Source organism: Mesoplodon bidens (assembly GCF_964165515.1).
Source record: "Mesoplodon bidens genome assembly, chromosome: 15".
Classification (NCBI taxonomy): domain Eukaryota; kingdom Metazoa; phylum Chordata; class Mammalia; order Artiodactyla; family Ziphiidae; genus Mesoplodon; species Mesoplodon bidens.
This window is the reverse complement of record NC_138171.1, coordinates 19482117-19493099: the sequence shown is the minus strand read 5'-3', so window position 1 is coordinate 19493099 and position 10983 is coordinate 19482117.

Here is a 10983-nt window from a genome sequence, read left to right as displayed (position 1 = left end):
TCCATCACTGCTTCTCCTGGCCACTAGGAGTCACCATCACTGGAAGTTCCTAAATGATTTTGACATCGTGTACTTTATGGGGGAAAAAGGTGTTCAGACGGGTTGTGCATGTCTGGGTGTGTTTTCTGTGCCTGAAAAAAAAACTGCATGGATTAGGCAATCTTGGCGAGTCTGATTCTCCCCGGCCATGCTAACCCCAGGTCAGAGCCTGGACTGCTGTAGGTGCTCAGTTAATATGCTTAAACAAACTGGTGAAGGAAAGGGGGAGGAGGGATGGTGGGGGGAGGCGGGGAGAAGCCAAGAAAATTTGGTCGGGGAGAGGGTGAGTGACAAGGAGAAAGAGCTCTGAGGGCAGAGGAGGTGGACCAGAGTAGTTGCCCTCTGTGTTGTCCAGTCCTAGGTCTGTATATTCTCTCTCTCTCTCTCTCTCTCTCTCTCTCTCTCTCTCTCTCTCTCAGCCTCTTTCTCCCAGTGCTAACTGGGTGGCGTGGCATAGTGGGTGGGGCACCCTGGCTTGAGCTGAAGAGACTTGCTGACTCTGTTTTACCTCTTGGGCCATCTATGGTTCTAAACGTGAGCTAAACGCAGACACCATATGCAGAAATATTCATTCCAATATCCATGTTTTCTGTACAAAAGCACGTTGTTTCATTTGTGGGCAGAACTCCTCCTTGTAACCTGTTAAATATGGTGTAAATGCTAATTTCTCTGCATCGCCCCATAAAGGAACCCCCTGTGAAGTGCCTCTCGTGGAAGGCCATAAAAGAAAATGGTCAAAATAAATTAGGGAGAAATGCGAGGGGAAGCATACGGGGCCTGTTTTGCCAACACGCAGCCGTGTGTCCCCTCTCCCCACACTTTGGCCCCAGCAAAAGAGGATTTGCATAACTGCAGTGACAGATGCCCCCGCTTCCCAGCGGCCACCTGGCCTCGACAACTTTCGGAAAACAGTCTGCCAGAATTTGCTTCAAACAAAAACAATTTTAAAAAAAAAGTCACCAAGCATTTCTCCCTTTTGCAATTCTTTTCTTTTATTTTTTTTTACTCTTTTAAAAAAACATTTTTTCCGATTATTTTTTAATTGAAATATAGTTGATTTACAATGCTATGTTAATTTCTGCTATATAGCAAAGTGATTCCGTTATACATAAATATACATTCTTTTTTTGTATTTTCTCTTCCATTATGGTTTATCACAGAATATTGAATATAGTTACCTGTGCTATCTTTTGCAATTCTTAATACCACTGTGGTTTTTTAGGGCTATGGATTTCAGTCCTGAAAAGAAGAGACACCAACGAGAGAAAATGGTTGCAGGTGTGCCCGAAAAGCTATCCTAGGTTTTGGGTTGCCCACCCAGGCTTTCAGTAACAACCGCCTTCTTTAAAAATCTCAAATGCATTTTGGCCACATTCAAAGGTGAGCACATGCTATAATAAAGGATGGCAGGTGTCTAACCAACACAAACCTATTTTTTCTCCATCAGTAGCCTTGCAGGTACCAGCATTTCATTAACCAAACCCAACTCTGGATTTTAACCACAACCCAGATTTTGTCACACACAAAAGAATTCGAAAACCCGGGTCACAGGGCTATTTGTGGAATGAATATTAGTACATTCTTTGCAAATGCATGATGTATGAACTGTATATATTTCTTTGATAAATTGTTTTTAAATATTTCCTCCTTTTTATTAATTGAAGAGGAGCCTCATGTATCAATGCCATTTTTTCCTGTTTTTCACATAAATTATTTTCTTGCAATGTTCGTTTGTATTATTATTGCCGATATTAAGGCAAAGACTTTTTTTGCCTTGTAAACAAGATTTTGCTTACAGCTAAATGGAAAGAAGTGAAGTTAATCACACTGAAATAATAGGTTTAAAAAGGTAATTCAGCGGTATTGGAATGAAGTTTAATCTTCAGCAATAGAAGCCGTGCTGAGAAAAATGGCAGAAAAACTTGTTCTGTAATTAAATGGTATTTATCACTGGCAGGTCAGCTTCGCTGGGGAAGAGGCTCCAGGACTCCACAGGGAAGGGGAAAGCAACTCAGGCAGACAAAAAGGGCCCAGAGCAGAGCCTAGGGATGCAAGAGACTGCTGGGAGGAAGAGCTGGGTGCAGGCGGTACCTCCTGGGAGCAGGCTGTTTGACCTTGCCCATGTGTATCTCAGCTCACAGCAATGAGTCTGGCAAAAATTCCCAGAGCATCCTCCACATTCGTCCAGAAAGGTCCCAACTCACAGCATCCTTGGTCAACCTTAACCACATGAGCTTGGAACTGAGACAGCCCTGGCATCAAATCACTCTCTTCATCTGTAAAAGAAGAAAAATGAAGCACTAACCTCCTTGAGTTGTCACAACCAGTAATCTGGGATGTGATGTGTCATGGACCATGCCTGGTACTGTAGCAATAATCATACTAATTACAGCCAAACGAATGAGCATCTAGACCTCAGGCAAAGCTAGTGCAGGTTGAGAATCTCCAGCCTGGTGAGGAGAAGGCTGAGCTCCTCAAGAAGATGGCTCTCGGGCAGGCTTCTGCAAATGTGGGCAAACCCATCCACAAAGCATAGACCCCAGGGTAAGCTGAGGGCATCCAGCAGCCTGCAGCGGAGAAGGGTGAGGTCTGGATTCAAGATGGTTTCCAAACAGCTCTCGGCAAACGTGGCCAAGCCCAGGAGCAAGGCAGGTCACCAGGTTGGACCTCATCCCCCATATCTCGTTCCAGACCCTGATTACCTCCTGAAGCTGGAGGATCCAAGCCCCAGCTGGCTTCGTTGGGCTAAGACCACACCATCCATGCTTTTGGCCTGGGGTCTAGCCCTGATTCTGTCCACAGGTCATGACTGTGGACAAGTGAGTGTCCTGAAATAGGAGGGAGTGACAATGGCTGCTGGTGATGAGGATGACATTAGATAATTCAGGGAGAGTCCTTATTGTTCCAGAGGCCAAACCTACAGCTTCTCATTCTATAGTTTCTTGCTACTTGGTGGATCTCTACTTGAGGACTTTGGGCCTTTTGACTCAAACTCAAGCTCATGGACACGATGCTCCCACCACTGCCCTACAGAGTGACAGAAAGATCCAGGGGCAGAGGACGGTCTGGATTTGGGGAAGGACCCTCCAGGTCTTAACTCTGGCCTCAGTGTCTCTTCGTCAAGACATTTGCTGGCAGGAAACCCAAGCATTTCTGAAGCCGCCTTTAGTGAATCCCTTTTCCACAGAGTCTGTTTGGTGTTTGTAGGCTCCTGTGGCTCATATGCTCAAAATCAACCTTGTCTTCATCTGGCCCACGTGCAAAAACACATCAGCACATTCTTCAGCATCGGGGCAGCCAAACCTGGCACCGCTCCAGCCTTAATCTCCAAGAAGCTCGAATTCGGGTCCTTTATTAGCTCTCCCATTTTTATCAATGTTCTGGAGCAAAGTGTGTGCAGCCAAAGTTATTGAATTTTCACTAAAACCTAAATACATGCACAACCTTTTTGTACTTTCATGTTCAAAAAGGGTACAGACTTCTAACTGCCATCTCCTGCCTCTACCCGTATTTTTCCTCATTACAGGCTGTGGTCCAAAACTAACATGAATTAAATAAATACCCCACTGAGAGTTCCACTTTGGAGAATTGTCTTATTACAGTACAGATGTGGGCTATCTCCAAACCACACCAACATCTTGTATTTTATTTTATACTTTTTTAAAAAAGAAAGAAATTAAAATCTGAATAGTATCCAGGAAGGAAGTGTTTGCACGGTTGAATGTTTGATTTCATTTTTCTCCCAGCACGCCCTCTTCTTTTATCCCATAATGGCCCTTCCCAGTTAATCTGTCTTGAAAACCCGCAGGTAGAGATGTTTATTGATACAAGTCGTACGTGCAACTGGGTTTACAGAGACCATTGAAAAGACATAAATAGTAAATTTCACTTGATGTCTACTTATTAATGCAACACCACTCTGAACATTTCAACAGAAAGAGGTTTTGCCAGATGGGGGATAAGTTTTACGTTATGGATAGATATGGAAGGTAACATTTGTTTTCCATTCTAAATGACTGATACAGGCTGTCCCGATGATTGCATTTTTCAGGGCAAATCACCAAATTCAACATCAATTACTTTGTCTTTTCACAGAATTTAAGGAAAAGAAAGTTGTGTGCTTTGGTTTTTAATGACTGAGATTTCATGGAAACATTGCAGCCTTCCATTTCATACAAACACAGCAAATGACGTTTATACTTTTACAAAAGCAACTTTAACCATGGTTCGCACAGCAACATCCTGTGCCCTGAAACCACAAATCTGACTTCCCAGCAGCTAGTAAGTTGCTCACAGACATTTCTTCCCTTGGACCCACCCCGGTTCTGATGCTGGTGGACAGAAAAGCAGGACAGAGAAACTTACATTTCCTTGATGCAGATCATGGAGAAATAGAGCAGGGGAGATGTGCACTCTACAAGGCCTTTATGGTCCATCTATGGACCTGGAATAGGAAATCAATGACTCAGTCCAGACTAGGGCGCTGAATTCTTCCAAGTAATCGTTTTTTTCCTTCCTGCAGTCCCCAGCCCCTCCTCTGTTAAAGATTTAATATCACCTTGCTCATTTAGAGCATAGCTGAGACTCCATTTTATTTCATCATCCTTCCCCTTTCACTGATCATTGCTAATTTGCTGGCTCAGTGCCATCTGGGGAATGGGTTTCCCTAACCCCAACCAGAGGTGTGACTGGAGTCCTTTGGATACAGTTGGGTTTGTGCTTTCTCTCACAAACCCTCAGGGGAGTGAGGAGCAGACCAGGGATGCAGGGATGGCTTCTACCCTCAATCCTTCTACACCATTGCCTGCCCACCCAGATTTAAGAAAATATCTGCCCCACCCCAGGAGTCTGCCTAGCATCTCCGAGAACGTGACCTATGCATCCTCCCCCCCTTGCAGATAAAAACACCAGTACAATAAAGGAACGGATCCCTTCCCCCAAAACAAGTGCAAAAAGAGTGGGTGGCCAAATGCAGCTGTACCTCCCAGTAGCCAGATGTGAAAACAGCTCATCTGTCTGCAGTTTCTCTGTTCAAACAGAATCACTGGTTCTTCAGAACATGTGCCAAGGAGAGATTTAGAACCAGAAAGTCCCATCTCCCCTCCTCCAGAAGCACCAGGCTGGAGGCAAGGAAAATTCATAGGGTGCACGTGGCAAAGCCTTGAACTTGTGCTAACTACAAAGAGGTGGGCTTCCCTGGTGGCGCAGTGGTTAAGAATCCGCCTGCCAATGCAGGGGACACAGGTTTGAGCCCTGGTCCGGGAAGATCCCACATGCCGCAGAGCAGCCAAGCCCGTGCGCCACAGCTACTGAGCCTGTGCTCTAGAGCCCATGCTCTGCAACAAGAGAAGCCACCACAATGAGAAGCCCGCGCACCGCAACAAAGAGTAGCCCCTGCTCACCGCAACTAGAGGAAGTTGGCGCACAGCAACGAAGACCCAATGCAGCCAAAATTAAATAAATAAAATAAAAATAATTTTTTTAAAAAAACTACAAAGAGGAAGGCAGCCCTACAGAAAGGATCAGAGGGAAGCAATTCCCAATACAGTATCGCAACACAACATTCAGCCATCCCAGGAGGGGAAAAAAAAATGTTGCTGTGAGAAATGCAATAGAATTGTCAAAATTATATGAAATCAGCTTCATAGATTTTAAACCACAAGTCACACTTCTATTTGTTCTATAACAGGGTAGAAATTGCAATATTTTCGCCAAGATATGAAAGAGAGGTAGTGATATGACAGGAAAAGACCTATCAATGAGTCATCCAAGTTATCTGCACAGCTCCACCCACCATTTGTTTCACCATATACCCAGGACAATAGAAGCCTGCTACAAAGTTTAATGAACCGAATCTAGCAAACTGTTTGAAGATTCAAAAGCAACAGTGTGCTGGAGACAACTTATACCAGCCCAAAGAGCCAAACATTAAATTTTCAGGAAATTTTCAAGTTGCTTAATATCATGCCGGTAATTTGAAAGTAGCCATCACTTACACGGTGGAAATGGGCAAAATGTGTCTGTCTGTTTCCAGAAAGCAGGTTGTTAACCATTTACTTACACCACTGGTTGGAAGATTCTTCCTCTGAGTTCAGTCAGCATGATGACTAGAGTTAGTTGAGTCAAGTTCTCTTTCAATGCCCCCAAACTGTTTAAGGCCCTCATTTTCTAACTAGCATAGCACACACCTGACCCACACCCCTGATTCAACAGACCACCTTGGCTTTGAGCAATTAGAGTAGATTCCCACCTCAGTTTCCTTTGTGCCAAAAGGTTTCACTGCCCAAAATCTTAGCTTAATACTGGGACTGCTTCTGTGGATATCTGTCTGTTTCACTCTGCAGAGAGGGGTGACTTATGCAAGCTCACACAGTGAGTTCAAGGCTTGGGGAAAAAGACCCTGGGTCCTGAACCCAGCTTGCTGTGAACTCGTGCGACCTTAAGTATATCCCTTTCTCCTGGGTGGGGAAGGAAATGAACTTCATGGTTTACCTCTGAGGGCACTGTTGGCTCTGACATTCTGACATTCAACACTGTGTCTTTGTCTAAATGGACTTTTCAGGAAGTATGGATAATTTAGGATCTGGAAGACAAGAGATGGGCAGATGTCATCCAATTTTGCAATAGAAAACATGGAACCCTAGTCATCGACCCTGGACTCCTCCTAAGCCTGAAGTTCTCCTTATTTTTTGGATGATCCATAGCCCCTGGGAAAGCAGCACCAGGAAGCCACATGAGTTCTGTAGGAACAGCTGCATCAGACCATGAGTTGGGGCATCTGAGTTACGCAGACCTGATTTCAAATCCCAGCTCGTCCACCTCCATGCTAAGTGACAATAGGAAATTTACTTAACCTTTCTGACCCTCTTTTCCCTCATCTATAAAAAGGGTCATAATAACAACCACTCTACAACACTTTTGCATGAATTAAATGAGATAAACCATGTATAGCACTTAGCATCACACCAGCCCAGGCTAAGAACTTAATCAATAGCAGCTATTAATATTACTATTTCCTCAGATAGTGGGGCTAAATTAAGAGACCAGGGGATTGTAACACACTTGGAAATCTCAGCTTTGACCTAAGTTGAGTCTACATTCGGGGCTGAATTGGGCCTAGGTTTCTAAGACAGACTGAGTACACTGGGCTCATGAGGCAAATTTCAGGATGGACCAGTCAGGAGGTGATGCGTACAAGTCAGTCTGGGTTGAAATCAGTTAAGTCTTTTTGGTTTGGAGTGAAAAGAGCAAAACCATACACTAGAGAGGCCATGATGAATTAGTTATTCAGGTCCTGGATCTGGACAAGGAACTCATGGTCAGGTCTTCTGGGGAGAGGTTTCAGGAAGAGGCTGGTGAGGCTGGACTCAAAAGAGACTTGCAACTGCCCTAGTGTGAAACCCACATGACAAAGTGTGACACCCCCTAGCCTTCCCCTCACTTCTGTACCAGACCCAGTGTAGCTTAATCAATGGGAATGCCAAGGAATGGTACCAATGTCTGGAATACTGCACACAGGATATGGGCATTTGCATATTTGCAGGGAGTACCAGCAGAGGTGGACGCAGTGAGATGCTCCACCAGTTTCTGATTCATGGGCAGTGGGTGTCAGAAAGAAAGGAGGGGCAGGAGGGAAAGAACTTAGCAAACTCCATCATGTGGGGAATGAGACGTATTCCTAAATATATAAGGGACTCCCCGACAAAACTGGGAGGACTTTTCAAGGGCCCATTGAAGTGGGGCCAGAGCCAGTAAAACATGGGCAAGTTTTGTTAATGTGGTCCCAGGTTTAACCTCAACCTGGGGTGACCTAGATAGATTTGAGCTCCACATGCTGTGTGTGGAATGAAGCAGGCATCCATTCGACAAATGCTTTTGAGATGTCCTTGTGGACATCTTGTCCTTGTCCATCTTTCCCATCTTGTCCTTGTGGACAGGTGGGAAAATGTGAGCTGTGCCAGTGCTCCAAGGTGGACCCATGACTGACTGAATGTACCTGAAAGGAGACTGTCACCTTGGCTGCATAATTCAAACCAACTGGAGAACTTCAATAACCACACTGATGTCCTGCCTCTACCTTTGATGAGTTTTACTTAATAAATCTGGAATAAGGTCTGAGCTTTGGATAGGTTATGCTGTCATCACAGGTGATTCTCTTAAGAAGCCAGGGTTGAGAACCAGCGGCCTAAAATGAAGTCCCCAGTACATTGGCCTCTATTTCTGATTTTTTCTTGGTCAATATTGAGTCAGTGGCTTCAATGAGGCTCTCAGGGCTTGAGGTTCACATGCTGGATGACCTGAAATTAGGAGAGAAAACCAGTGGTCCGGCTAATGTCACCTAGAACCAACTAGATCCCAAAGCTCTACTTTCTAAAGTAGTAAGTTACCCATCACCGGACCAGTTTGAGTAGAGAGTGGCTAAGCAGTCCTTATCCAATCCCTATCTACAGAGCACTTATCACATCTTGTCTTCACCATAAACGCATACAGACACGTACGAGTAAGGTTCAGATAAGGCAAATGGCTTGCCTAAAGTCTCCCAAATATGTAGCATCCCAAAAGGCCAGTCCTTTAAGGAGTGCTGGGTCTTAACCCAGATGCTCTGACTGTTAGATCTTTTCTCCGGACTCCACAGCCCCATGGCTGTCTCTGCTGGGTCATAGGATGCTCTAGAGAGGATACCTTCAGTGGAAAAAGGACCACAGGACCTTGAAGGATGCTGCCAGCCCTGGATGCCTGTGCTGTCACTGAGGCCGAGGCTGCCCCAGGAACGCACCCTCCCCGGGGCCTGACTCCTGCCAAGGCACACCCACCTCCTGAGGGCCTCCTCTCAGGAAGGAAATCCCAGTTATCATAAAAGGAAAATACAGAAATAAGATCTTAAGAGGATTTCATAGATGATATAAAATCCCTACAACTCTGGGTGACAGACAGTAAAAAAGATCATTTAGAGCAAAAAAAGCTTTCTAAGACTTCCTGTGGAATTGGTTTTCTCAAGAAGCTCAGATGATGGTCATATATAATGTGGTCAGTTCTGGCTCTCCATGGGAGGCAGCGCCAGCAGGGTCCAGGCTGAATGGGCTGTGGGACCCAGAGAGAGTAACTTGGAACTTCAGACCCAGGAAGCTCACAGAGTCATGAGATAATCCCCCAAACATAGAGTCTTGTCTGCCTGACAACCTCCTGCACATCCTTCAAGCCTTAGCTCAGCCAAAGCCTCTCCTGGAAGCCTTCTCCAACCCCAACAGACTGAAGCTCTCCATGTCTTTCCAAGTCCTCCGGGGACATGCTTCCCTCACACAGTAGTGTTTCTCAGAATGTGGCCATGGAAAGTCAGCACTGGTGTCAATGGTGGGTATCTTGTTAGAAACAGACTCCTGAGACCTACCCTTAGACCAGCCCTTTCAGAATCTCTGGGGATGGATCCCAGGCTTCTGCAACTTTAAGAAGCTCCATAGGTGTAGGTATCATTTCATCTAAGACCTGATGGCAGCAAGGAGCCCGTCATGTGAAGATCTGGGAGCAGTGTGCTCCAGACAGGGAGAGTGACAAATGGAAAGGTCTTGAGATGGAAAAAGAATTTGGATAACTCTTTTTTCCACCTTCTTGGGAGAAGAGCCAAGAAGCCTGCATGACTACAGAGAAATGGGTGAGGGCAAAAGCAATAGAGGTTGAGGTTGGAGATATAGAGGTTGAGTTTGGAGATATACGAGGGGCCAGATCCTGGGGGGTTGGAGTTTAGACCATACTCTAAGTTTAGTGGAAAGCCATTAAAAGGCTTTGTTGAAGGCTGAGTTATTGGTTGGTCCTAATTCTTTATTCCACTATAGTAAATTACTTCTCTGTACCTCTCCCATGGCCTCATGGTGATGAAGGGTACTTCCTTTCTTCTTGACCTTGGACTTGGCCACATGACTAGCTTTGAGCAATGGGATGGTGTTGGATGTGTTGGGAGAGAATTCTGAAAGGTTCTTGAACCTTTAGTGTCCTTGTTTTTCACCATGAGAAGAACATGCCTTGAGTAGCCACTGGTCCCAGGAGGACAAGAGACACAGAGTAGACCCAGACCCAACCTACAGTCTGCAGCCAAACTCAGCCTAGGTCAGCCAAGCCTCAGCCAACCCTCAGACACACGAGCAAGAAGTAAATGCTTATTGCTGTGTAGCACTGAGTTTTAGGGTGCACTGCTATGCAGAATTACTGTGAAAATAACCATCTGATAAAGACTTTAAGCAGGGGAATGTTTTGATTTGATTTCTATTTTATAGCGATCACTCTGGTCACTATAGGGAAATTAGATTGTGGAAGACATGTGGTAACAGGAAAAAAATATTAGAAGCCTGTTGCTCTTTCCTGGGTAAGACTCTGACGTAGGTTAGGCTTTGATGGTCTTGGTGGAGATAGAGAGAATTAAATGGGTTCTGGATGTACTTGGGAGATCAGAACCGACAGGACTTGCTAATGGACTGGATTTGGGGATGTGAGGTCAAGACAATACTGAACAATTCTAGGAGGAACCACATAGGTAAAGTGGTGCAACATGGCACCACTGGATAGAGTGAGGGAAATAGAGAAATGGGAGATAAATATTTTCTAGATCTTCTAGCTTATGGGACTGATTGGACAGTGGTGTTGTTTAAACCTAAGAGAAAGGAGGTTAAGGTGGGGGAATGAGGGGAGGAAGGTGGGGGAGGGGACAAGCAGCTCTGTTTTGGCCATGTTACATTCGAGATGTCCTATAGACACCCAAGTGGAGGTGTAAATGGGCCACTGGATTTACCAGTCTGGAGCTCAGCGGATTACTCAGAGCAAGAGATGTAAACGAACAAACTGACGTCTGACCCCAGTGTGACATGCCTTTGCCAATGCTGTTCCCTTTGCCCTCTCTTCACTGGCCACCAAGCTCCTATTTCTCCTTTAAGGCCCAACTCAAATTTCACCTCC